Below are 13,534 nucleotides of genomic sequence, written 5' to 3' on the forward strand. Positions count from 1 at the left end.
TTGCATCCTTACAAACAGCATGGCTCCATTTTTATTCAGTGGTGTAAAGCTTTGCACTTGCTAAATTATGAAGTGTAGGTGTAGGTCTTTGAGTTCCCATTACATTTCTCCTATGCTGGTTCACTGCATCTAAGCCATCTTACTTCTCCTCTTCATCACAGTCTTCACCCAGAACGCTGTGCCTCTCACTTGCTTTTTTTATTGTCTATCTGAAGGTTGCAGGGGGGAAAGCTGCCACAAAACATGCTTCTGCAAACCCATGGCAAATGGACAATAGCACAGGAAGAGGGATGCCTGGCTCTCCTCCAGTTGTCTGTCCCCCTTGAGCTGTTGTCACCAAGAAGAATTTTATTTCTGTTGAATTTCAACACAGAGTGGTTTGCTTTGTGCTTTGTTGGGTAACTATGAAATGCCAAGTGAGACTGGCTTCACTTCAGATCACTCAAGCAGGACGGTTTACCTCCTAAAAAAAAGGCATGTGAATCCTTGGCAGCATCTCCTGGCAGCTGTGGGAAGCCCTGAGGGAAGGCAGAGGTGCTGCTGTAAGAGGATTCTTCTACTGAGGGGAAGGAGACACCACTGCCTAGGGTAGAGGAAGGTTTTCTACCTGCTTTTGATGCCAGCCTGCAGTCTGGCACATTAGTGGGACTGATGGTCCTGAGCATTGTGAGTGACAGTGTTGCATAGGCTGTGTCTGCCTTCATGGCCCTTGCTTGTCTTGGCACACTGCAGGATTTGGTATGGTGGTGAGCCTCTTGTCCTGTGACACTCCCTCACCCTAAAACACCCAGTCTGATGAGCTGACTTACTTCTGCCGTAAGCAGCAGGGATTTAATACAGTGAAGGTGGAAACTGAAATCCCAAGCACTTCCTGACGTTCTTCATAATGATATTGCATGTAAACATAAGGAAAACTGTTTTCACTGTGAGAGAACACTGCAATAGGCTGCCCAGAGAGGATGCGGATCCTATCTGGATGCGTTCCTGGGTGACCTACTGTAGGTGATCTTGCTCTGGCAGGGGAGTTGGACTAGATGATCTTTCCAACCCCTTCCAACCCCTCACATTCTGTGATTCTGTGATATTGTGCTTTAGTCTCTATAGACCAATGGTGTCACAAGGAAGAGACAACCAAGTTCATGGCAAGTTTTTCAGTTGGAAACACACCATTACATATAATTGGTTCCTTGTGTCACTATGGATTATTCATTTGGGTGGGGTTTTTTGTTTGTCTGTATCTGTGTCAATGAAACCTGTCTTTTAGACACTGACAAAAATTCTCACTGGGCCTCTTCATGCCTTTTACTTAGTAGTCCTGAATGCTTATGCTGTCCTGCAAAGGGACAGATACTAGAGTAGTTGGTAAAAATACCACCTTGAACAGAAAAATGGTGCACAGATATGCAGCAGCCTTTGAGGGCATTTCTTTCTAAACATTACATTTCAGCAGGAAAATTCTGAAAGCTGTGGCTGAAATTACAACACAATATGCAGGATATGCCAATTTGCTGATGGTCTGAACTGAAGCCTTCTTTCTTTTTCTGTAATTCATGTGATGCAGCCTGGGTTTGTTAGGTCTGCTCATTGTGCCCCACAACTTGACATTCCACAAATTGGTTAGATACTGAAGAGCACAGGCAGGGAACAAGCTGGAAAGGGCATTGTGTCCCTGTCTCCTGCCCATGCATTCCTGCTTGCCCCCAGCAAATCTGGCATTTTGCTTTGTTAGTACTTTGACCACTTAATGAGTCAGACAAAATCACTGGAGCCAGAGTAAGGGGAACAGAGAAGGGAAGGGGTGAGACAGTGTCACTCAAAGACAGTTCGCTGCCAGGTGGCTCAGCTGGTGCTCCAGGCTGTGCCCAAAGCAGTGAGGAAGAACTCACGCATGGGTTAGGCAGCTCCAGAAAACATCTAGCTTTGTGACAAATAGAGGTGATGCTCTCTTACAGATACTTGTATCTCTTATGAACCCCAAGGAAAGAGACTTTGTAATTTTCCTGACCATCTGCAAATCAGTCTGTCTCCCCTCTCCTTTGAGCCCTCTTTGGAAAGATTGAACAAGCACCAGCAACAGGGCTGCTCAGTGACTTCATCCATAAAGTAGGGCACAAAGATTTCTAAGAAATGGGAATTATCCTCAACATTTTCCCTCCTTTTAAATTATCACAGGTATAATTAAAAACTCATATGGTCATTTGATTAATTTAAATAACTTCTTAATTACTTAGCTAATTACTCACCCAGAGAGTAGAGGAGCAGCCAGCCTGCCATCTTCCCGAGGCTAGCAAAAACTGGAATGACAGTTCAACAACTCTCCGTGTAGTAAATTTTGCAGCTAAATCTTTGCTTCCAATGACTTACATTCCAAGTCATTAAAAAACTGTTAAGCTAACATTGTCAGAGATAACAGTGGGCAGAGAGAATTCCTGGGAAAGCAGACGAGAGGTAATAGAGGCAGTCAGGGAGAAAGAAAACGAGTCAATGTCTGTGGTGTGTCTCTGAATTGAAATAAGATTTGCCTTTTCTCAGTTTTTTTCCTGATTATTGTGTAGATGAGAGTTAATTGCAGCCATAAAGGCTTTCTCTGGTCTGCTAAGGAGCCTATTAGTTGAAAGGGATTCAAGATGAACCTTCTTCAGTGTCTCCTCCATTTTTAGCAAGTTACCTGTGTTCAGTAAAGTGTGTAAAGGTGTTTAACTTGCTTGCTCGAAATGACTGGGAAAGCCAGTTTCTCAGCATTCTCTTCTGAAGCTTTTTTCTCAGCAGGGACTTTGGACAGAGTTGTGAAAGATTTGATCCAAGGTTGGGGAAAACGCCTCCAATAGCATCTTGAAAATAGACAGCTGACCAGAGATCTTCTCTGTAAAGCAGCTTGTCTACCGGTACATTATGAATTAAGATGTATACAAAATCAAAATAGTAACCAATAACACAGCATCATTCAGGCCTTTCCCTGTGCACCTGTGCTAAGTATGTTCAAGGCCCCATGATTGGCCTTTTGGAGAAATAATGCTGTCTGGAGGAGCTGAAGACCAGAGGCAGCCTGCAGAGTAGTGGCTAGCTGGTGAGACACTGGAATGGGTTGCTTAGGGAGGTGGCGGAAGCCCCATCCATGGAGGACTTTAGGGCTGGCTGGATGTGGCTCTGGACAACCTGATCTAGTGTGAGAGGTCCTTGCCCATGGCAGGGGGGTTGGAAATAGATGATCCTTAAGGTCCCTTCCAACCCTAACAATTCTATGATTTTAGGATACACACAGATCAAACTGAAAATCTGAGGTATGCTCGTTCAGAACAGGGAACTTCAAGCAATTGATTTCAAGATGGACATAGTCCTTAAGTAAGACTAAGATTGCCCCTCCCCATTAATAGGGAGGCCATGAGATCATTTCCAGGGTGGTAAACACAAATGAGAGTTTCAAATATGCTGTGAGGCAAAAGGCTTCCTTAGAAATAAAATTCTTCAAATTTATAACTAACTCACACAGGGATAGTCCTATGTCAGCCCAGTTTGACTGGAAGCCCTTTGGGAACTGCTAAAGTTTTCTATCTGATGATGCTGGAGACACTCTTTCTTTAGGATCTCCTTGCAACCCAAATGAAAAAAAGAAAAAGAAAACAACAAAAAAGATGTGCTCATCACCCCAAGGTGCCATGTCTCTCACACCACCTTCTCTGCTTGCAGAAGGTCAAGGGGGATTATTTCCAGGGCAAGCCAGTTTGAGAAGTCCACCAAGGAACAAGACCGGGAAATTGTATTCATAGGTACAGTGTTTGAAGTGTTTCTGACCACCACTCTCAAGTAATTCAAGTAAGCAAAAAAAGATAATATATTCATAGATACCTTCAAAAGTATTACAGGTGATCACAGCGTTACAAAGGACACCTGAAGAATGCCACATGGCAAGTGAAAAGTAGCAATTTGTCCTGCTTTGGGGAACAGGAATTTTCTTCTGCCTGTAGAATTCCTCTGTACAGCTGAATACCTCATAAACTTAGGACTTCTTTTGCTTTGGCTGTGGAGCTGCTGACCACCGAGAAGGAAAAACTCTGTCAGCCAGAGCTTAGACCAAGATGTGTTTTACAATGTTAAATACACTGATTAAGAACGTCCCAAATTTGACACATTGGATTCCCCAAATCAGTTCTCTACCTATTAAAAACTCTGTATAGTTAAGTTATATTAATTATACATGATATTAAGTTAAACCATAACCAAAATTACCTACTGGTAATATAGTAAGACATGTATGTCACTCATGTCTAAAGTAATAGATGCTATATATAAAACACCTATATTCATATGTTTAGAAATGTTAAAAATACAAAAAGCCTTTTACCTCCCAGTGATCATGTGAACCACTCAAATGTGCTAATGATGACCATTTCTACGAAAGCTAGCATCAGATAATTGTTCTGTAAGAGGAACAAATCATTCAGGGTATAATAGGGAGGCCACAAAGAGGAAACCCTACACAACACTTGCATGGGAAGAGGCAGGGGGTTCAATGAAAAACTGTACTTCATCAGGTAATTAACGTTATTATGCATCTCACTTTTGCCTAGTTAGGTTTAAATCTGGCACTCCTCTTGATGCATTTGAATTTACAATGTGCATAGCATTCTTTCATGGTGATAAAACTGCAGAGGTTTGTGGAACAAATGCTACTGTTTCAGTCCAGGCTTGGGAAGAAGGAAGTATCTGGGAAAATGGGTTCAGGTGGTTCCTTTTCCCCTTTACATTGTAGCCCTTCCCACATGAATGGTACTTTACTACTTTGTTCAATCCATTCCTCTCAAACAATTAAAAAAACAAACCGAAAACCTCCAGAGGCAGATGTGCAAAATCCATGCTTGCAGGAGCCATCCTGGGTGCATCCAGTGATTTCTCATAAAGCACTGATGGAGCAGTGAACTCATGTAGATGTGGATCAAGAAAGGAGCACAAGAACTGCTCAAACATCTCTGTGTGCAGACACATGTGTGCATGCCTATGGCAGTTTTATTTTTGGTGCCATAGTAACTGAAATCTGCTCAGGGCAGCACTAAGCAGCAAAGGTGCTTTCTGAGTCTCTCTACACAGCCTTCTACTGACAAAGGTGATAAAATATTTACTTTCCAGCTTCATTCAGCAACATGAACTATGATTTCCTCGTGCTTATTGCCATTATACTGAAGCCAGCTTTTGTGCAGAAGCTGGCAGCATGGGGATGATCTGCATTATTGTGTACAGTGTTAATGTGACACAAATTAATAAGTGATGGCATTAAGTAATGGCCCCACTAAAATTTCTGTTCCAAAACAAGATTAAATAGTGTTTCAAAAGAGTATATGAATGTTGTATTGAAAGCAGACATGCTGTATTATTATGGCTGCTTTCCCAGGGAAGTGTAGTGGAATAGCAGTCGCTCAGGATTTACCCAGTTTCTGTGCAAGGAATATGTGGTCTTTAACCACCTGGTATCCTTTTCTAAAAGATGAAGTCACAGCCTCCTGAAGTGTATTGCTACAAGTGAAAGAAAACATTTGTTTGATGAGCAATAGAACTGAACAGACCAGGTGTATAAACTACTTTTATGTTGTTTTGCTGTCAAAAACTTGTTTAGCAAACTCAAATTTGACTAATGTACTCAGTTACAAAAATACTTTGTGGATGTTTCACATGATCACTTTTTACCACGTGGTTTGTGAAGACTGTGGGCTTTATCCTTTGTATGATTGATTGTGTTAGCCTATTTTTATGTCCATGGGCACAAGGAAAAGTGTTCACCTGTGGTTTCCCAGGCACTACAAAGCAGCCTTCTGTAAGAGCCTTTTTAGGCTTACATAGGATTTTCTGCACCAGCACCCCTGAGTCTGCACCTGACCCGTGCTAGAAGAAACTCTTGTCAGCCACCAAGTGGCTGAGCCCCAGGAACTAGGCTTTGCTGTATGACAGTGGCCATCGCAGTCACAGTGATTGATAGGCAGTAGTTTTGGTTGTATGCTAAAACTGGGTTCTCTGTGTTCTTGGCTAATCACTTGCTCAACAAGTTGTCCATTTATGAACATTAAATACCCAGAATTGTCTTAGGGTTTCTGTGACTGACTAAGCTACTGTGCTCTGAGAAAGCCAAAGATAAAGTGCTGGACTTAAATTGCATGTAAGATGTCCAAAGAAGAAATAACCAAGTATCATGGAGATGTCTTCTGTATTTAAAAATAACCCCCCAAAAAAACCCCAGTTGAACTGGTTTAACTGGAAAGCTGAAAAAATGTTCAAAGACTCTCTTGGGTTGGTTTTAGTCAGGCTAGTATTTACTTAATCAGTCAGAACAAAATGGAGATTCAAGTGATATAAATAGTTTGTACTGAAATCAGTTTCCACACGGAGAGTTAAGGTAGTTTAACTAAACTGTTTTCAATGGGAATGCTGTCCTGCCACGTGGGGGAAGGCTCTGACCTGAGCTTTCTGCTGACCCATTCTGGTTTCCTTGCAGCTTTCTTTTTTTCCAACAGGAAGGTAAGGTACTTGTTTCCCTTCTATAGCTCGTTGTTGATGAACTCTGTCATGCAAAGCAGAATCCATGACATCTCCTGGAGCAGTTCAGTGCCTCATGCTCCCCTTTGTCTAACTACCACTCTCACTCATTAACATGGCTTTCAAGTACCAGAGACCCTTCCCCTTGCACAGTCCCCAGCACCATACTCTATTGTTTGGATTTGGGAACCTTTAAACCCGTGCATGGAATGCTGGGGAAGAAGCACATCATCACCATGATCAACAGAGAACTGCTCTCTTTCCATTAAGTAAAACATTGGTTTAATCTTTAATTCAAGGATGTCTTTTGAGGATAACGGCCCTAGTTTAGGAACGAAGTGTGTCTGAAAACAGTCAGATGCAAAAGATGAAATATTTATCCATGCATTTGTGGCATCCAGGCTGGATTATGGTGATTCTCTATCTGCAGGTCTTCCCAAGGCCACCTCCTACAAAACACAGCTTGTACAGACTCTGGCCATGGGATTTAACTGGGTACCCCAGACAAACAGCCAACCTCCCAGACACTAAGCTTGGGGCCTGCTTAGAGACCTCAGTTCCTTCTTTATCTCCAGGTATGCTCTTCAGTTGCCAGCAGCAGAACATATCCGTAACTGTAGTTATTTTTAGTCACTGAAAAAAGTCTCAGCTTCAGGGTGTGTCTACCTGTAGAAGAAACAAACCCCACAGAATATCTGTAAGCATGGTCTGCAAAATCTACAAACATGCTAGGCAAGCTATGGCTTTTTGTCTCCTAAGCCCATCATTCCAGGACACAGCAACGATTACCACGGTCATCCTTCTTCTTTTGGGGGATTGAGTGGCATTTCCTCAGGGCAATAATTAATTAAACTGAAAAAGCAAGAAAATGAGGCTATTGTGAAGAGATGTGTTGCACACCTGTCAGCTAGGATATGACCAAGGTAAAAAGAACGTCAGTTTGTATGAGAGAAAGGAAACCATCACTGCAGGTGGGTATGGCTATAAAAAACCACTGAGGGAAGAAAAAAAAATTAAAGCTAACATTACCATCTAGGTATTTACTGAAATACCAAAGTTGCATATGAAACAAACCCACATAATGAAAACTATGCTGGTCAAGCAAAGAGAACAAGTCATGTATTTGCTTTGGAAAATGACATAAAATCATTTACAGCTGGTAAAGGCAGTCTGGATGACAGGACCCAGAGTGGAGCCTTGGGCAATCTTGATAGTAGTCAGCAGATGTCAAATGATGGTGAGGCAGACATACCCAGAACACAGATCAACTGATGCTTATGGCTGGAAGGTAGCTGAACCCATACATCTTATGAATACTAAGTGTGAGACTATTCATGCACTCCCCCACAGTAAAGATACATACCATTAAAGGCATCATCCTTCAAAATCCATGAAAAAAAAGAGTACTTTCCTTGGAGGGACAGTTCTTCTGAAAGCCTTGCACTAGCTGAGAGGACACATCAGGGAACAACACTTTGAAGGATTTAAATGAGCCCAGGACAGGAGAAGAAAGAAGGGAGAGGTGGTGCAACAACCCAGCAGCAGGTCAAACAAAGCCAAATTCTAAGCTAAGAGTGATAACCCCCCACCAGAGTTATTTTAAAATCATGTTAATCATAGAATCAATAAAGTTGGAAAAGACCTGAGATCATCAAGTTCAACCTGTAACCCAACACCTCATGACTACTAAACCATGGCTTCAAGTGCCATGCCCAATCCCTTTTTGAACACCTCCAGGGACAGTGTCTCTACTACCTCCCTGGGCAGCACATTCCAATGGCCAATGACTCTTTCTGTGAAGAACTTTCTCCTCACCTCAAGCCTAAACTTCCAGCTTGAGACTGTGTCCTCTTGTTCTGTTGCTGGTTGCCTGGGAGAAGAGACCAATGTATAGGTACAAATCTTCTTGAACAATTTTGGGGCTGCATTCACCCAAAATAGTTTTTTGATTTCTAGGCCCAGAGAAGAGCAGAAAAAAGCAGCATTTGCTTTGCTTGTGGCCTGAAGGTCTCTCCCTCATGCCAGAGCAGGCATGCCAATCATGTCGCTTATTAAACCCAAACCAATTATGTGTTAATAAAGCTTTTGAAATGATGCTCTGAGCATGCATTGATAAATGGTGTAGAAAAGTAGGAGATATTTTAAACAGGTTGTGAAATATTCATGCATTAGCTTGTCTCAGTTCCTTCAAACTCTTCCAGAAATGTAGTTGAGGCAAGTGATAAGACAGGCTGTGGAGTCTCCTTCTCTGGAGATTCCAAACTCACCTGGAAGCATTCCTGTGCAACATGATCTAGGCATACCTGCATTAGAAATTGGGGTGAACTAGATGATCTCCAGAGGTGCCTTCCAGCCCCTACCATTCCATGATTCTATGTTTGGAGGGGACTGTAAAAGCTTCCTAGGCTCTAATCATGAACATCAGTAATTATGAAGCAGAAGACAGTCAGCTAATCACTGGAGATGACTGAGCTGGCAGAGCCCAAACCCTGTCACAGGCTGGAGGAAGCAGCACTTTCTCATCTGATTTATACAAGGTTATGGAACTAAATATAAAAATAAATATTATGGTTGGTAGGCAGACATTTTAATATAACCTTGAGTGTGGCTACCCTGCTTTTGGCTTCAGTTTTAATGATACCACCGATCACCAACCTCAAGGTTCGGAGCCAACAATCCCATTAAGTTGCGCTTTCTTCTTGAGAGAGAGCTTCAGGCAGGTTGCAAATCTGTATATCAATGCACTAGTTACATTGCTCACATTTTCAAGATAGCATCAAGAAAGAGTGAAACTGGGAATTCAGAGACTCTCCGTTGCTGGTGAGCAGCTGACAAGGTGAAGGTGGAACGAATGTTTTGTTCTCTCATAAGGAAGGGTGAGAGATTATATTCAGGTCTTCCCTGCTGTGTCTGGCTAAGATCAAAGGCTGTCCACTGCATCATCCATATAGCTGACTGGGACAGAATAACAGAGGGAGACTCACCTGTAATATAAAGGCTGTCAAGAACACTCAAACCCACTTTTTGATACTTCATAAACTCTGTCAGGCCTTACTGGTGCTTAAAACCAACATTGAAAAGTCTTTTTTTTTTTTTTTTTGGTATAACCATTTGTTTTTTATCCTGATGTCATGTCCAGACTCTCCCAACCCAGACAACTCCAGGGAAGATTTCTGGGCAAGCTAAAGGCATAGTTTCAGCATTACTGTTTCTCCCCTTGCTGAGATAGCCTCATGTGTGAGAGATGAGACCATGTGTCAGCAGCAGTGAGGCACAGACAAATGAAAACTGCTAGACACTCATTTGTGTATTTCTTCCTGCCACGATTTTTGCATCTACAAAATACATGCTCAGGATTTTCTTATTCCAAGTACCTTAGACAATGTAGGCCTGTATAATTGTGTGCATTCACCTCTTTTCTGAATTGCACTTTCCTTAAGAGGTCTCATTTCTGCCCCTTCCAGCACAAACTTCAATATTTTTGGGGTACGTTTCCAAGAAGGCTGTAGCATTTCACTCTCAAAACATCAAAGTTAGAACAGATGAGCTGCTTTTGTTAAAATCTCCCCCAAATTCTGTTTGCCTGTCAAACTATCCCTCAGGGAATCTGTGGAAAAAGCCTACTTGACCCTCAAGGCTTAGTGGCAGCTTTAGGGATTGAAAAGATATGTGTTCAGCTTGAGGTTTCTCCCCTGGATGCTTTCCCAGGCACTGCCTTTGGACACCTCCTTGGAGAAGGGATCTCTCACTTCTAAGAAACCTAGCCCACCACAGAACAGTACCAGCTGCTACACCAAATTTGATTTGTGAATTTGCCAGGCACATACAGGAGCTGAGCCACAGTGTGGCATGATGGCCTGTCCTCGAGAGTGAGAGCACTGGGAAATGAGATGTCAGCAGATGGGACAGGCCTACATCTTATACATTGCTGTCTTTAAGTGACTCTACATCAAAGAGGTCTGATTTACAAGTCCCTACTACTACTACCCCTTAGTTGATGTTTTTGCAAAATATTTCTCTCACTGTCTCTATTTCTTTTCCCTCTGGATGTTGCTGATGGAAAAGGTTGTGAAGACAGAAAAAGTCTTACCCAAATCTGCAGTGATCACAATGAAGTGATGCCTCATCCAACAGCAGCATACTGTATCAGCAAGCTGTACTGGGATCAAAGATTTGTTCTTAAGAAGCATTTCTCTTAAGTTTGGAGAGTACAAACAAATCCACCTCTCCTTTTACACTCAAAGAGCTTTTACTGCACAGTTGATGGAAAGAAAAAAAAATCTTCAGCTGTATTGTTATTAATGCCAGCAAACACAACTGAAAATACACAGGGCTCATATTCATTGCTTATAGCTTATATTACCCATCAGAACTATAATGCTATCAAAGTCATATGCTCCATTTACATTAGCTCCAGCATTTTACCATGAGTACTCATTACAAGCTATCAAAATGCAGTGGCCCATAATGAACACAAAAGTGCCATCTTGATTTAGACACCTTTCAAAGTAGCAGTTCTAGGTCACTAATCCTATTTAGAATTGCTTCTCAGAGTAATTGGTACATCTCTTTTTCCTGAAATGCTGTCCTTCAATCTTTTCACTCCATAATCTCACTCCTTACAAACAGCCACAGAAAGATTTGTATTTTCAGTACAGAAAGGATAATAAATCGAGTGAAGATCCTGTTTTATTTTGACTATTAAAAACATTTCAATAACACCTCCAGTCTGAGCAGATATGCTGCCAGTTCTTTCCAGTCTTGTTGGATTACAGGCAAAGCAACACATAAGTAAAGGAGAAAGTGCAGAGCAGTAACCCTGGGGCTGCTTTTGTAAATTAATACAGCATTCAGATTAGCCCTCAAATAAATGGCTGTGTTAGGGCATATGTTTGTTTCTGCTGAAATATACTACACACTCATTTATTAGGAACTGCAAAATTAGGATATTTCCCCCTAGTTATTAAAATCAAGTAATACTGAATTACACATGTATATGGAAAGATGTATATGTACACCTGTGTGTTGAAGTAGTGATTCTCCCCTCCTTCCTATCTAGTAAGCTAATATACTCTGAAGCATTTTGTAGTTTGGTTTTATTTTCTTCTAAACTTGCTATACCAGCAAGGAGCAGAGACAGGTGCTCCTTCTTCCAAGGAATTCTGTTGAATTCCAGTACCCTATTTTTGCAATTGTGTGGCCCATGCAACAATGGGTTTGGGTCATATTTTGCATGACAAGTTTTATTTTATCCCCTGAAGCTTTACAGCACTTTTATGAGTCAGATAAAAAGCCAAGAAAACAATGTTAAAAAAAGTGGCTTAGTAGCCACCAAGAGCAAAACTGAAGATGGGATGTAGTTATCTAACACTGATGTTCCTCTGCAGAGCTCCACAGATACAACTCACATAAAGCAAAGGATCTGCCTGCAAGTCTTGTCTTCCACCGTATTTCAGGTTGATATATCTTACAGGATTTGAGAAGAGACACTTGTAGGTCCCTACCTCACACAAAACGCCTAGTTTGACACTCAAGTCCTGCAAAATAAACCTGAAACATAAACCTGAACTTCCTTAATTCCTGGGAGACTATCACTGAAGTTAATGAGACTCTGTACACAGAGTAGCAATCCTCTCTGAAATTCAGACTGGAAGCCTGCACAGGATAGGAAAATAACCAGCCTTGAACCAACCTACATCTGTAGGAATCCTAAATCTCCCAGAAGAGAGATCTCATGTTACCAATGGCTTTGATGCCATTGGTAACATTTTCTGTACCTTTAAAGGTATAGATGCTGTGTCTTAACCTGCTCCCACTGAACAGTCCTATCTGTTGCAAAGCACAGACCGTGAGGGAATGACACATGTTGGGTGCAATGACAGTCAGGAAAAATAGTGTGTCCGTAAACAAATGTATGAACCTAGAAGAGTGGAATATTATGAGTCATGATAAATAGTCAGCTCACACACTACACTTGCTATAAATATTTATCTTAGCAACATTTGGCTGGTGGCAAAACAGCTATTAGCATGAAAAGTAGAGCTCTCATAATATGACATACAGGTTTCCAGTGTGTACACTGCAAATACCTCTATTTGGTGCAGTAAAATAGCAAGGCTATGCCTTTAACCAAGGTTCCCATAATAAGCTGTTGAAACGCTTATTTAAGGCTTCAGCCTTTCATTCCAGGCTCCTCTAGCTGTTACAATTGTCTCCTCAGTAGCAAGCTAATATTTATTCTCTTCTGGATGATAGATTTGGCCCTAAAAGACATTGCATTCACTACTCACCTTTTATCCAGAGAGCAAGGTTTAAGTAAGGAATCAGCTTTCATTGTAGGGTGTTATTTTATTAGCAGCTCAAATTTAGCACTATGAAAAGCTACTTGTAAAAAGAATGCTAAAGGTGTTTGCTCAAACACTGTGTTTCAAGGAATTTAATCTCACATTGTTTAATGCCTCTGGGATAAATGAAATATCACATTTTATGTGGAGTTGTTAGTGACAATTGTGAAAAAATAGTGATCCTGATCCAGCTGGTCCTACAAAGCTGAGCTAAAATACCAACTGACAGATCAGTCTGCAAGGAGGTGACCACTGTCCCAGCTGGACCAAAAATGGCCAGATCTGCTGAGCCAGTGGCTATTTATTGAGGAGTTTGTGCATGGTATAATTCACTTTCCCACAGCCTATCCCCCTTAAGCCCACTATTTTATCTCTATTTTAACAAGTGGTTTTCTCCCCAATTGCCTTTCTCATCCGCTTCAAAGATACAGCATTTCCTTATCTTTAGTCCCCTCCTTCTCACACGATTCGAGGTACAACAAAATGTCTCATCACTTACCAAACTCTGGGGCTCCCACATAGACAGGAAGCCCAGCTAAACATCCTGTTAGATACTCCCTTGGGTTCCCACAATTTTAGTTTCTAAAATTTCAAATTTCTCTGTAGGTACACACACACACGCAAATATTAATTAGGTCTCTGTTCAACTACAATGTCTCAATTCCACA

The sequence above is a fragment of the Dryobates pubescens genome, chromosome 9 (genome assembly GCF_014839835.1).
Source record: "Dryobates pubescens isolate bDryPub1 chromosome 9, bDryPub1.pri, whole genome shotgun sequence".
NCBI classification, from domain to species: Eukaryota; Metazoa; Chordata; class Aves; order Piciformes; family Picidae; genus Dryobates; species Dryobates pubescens.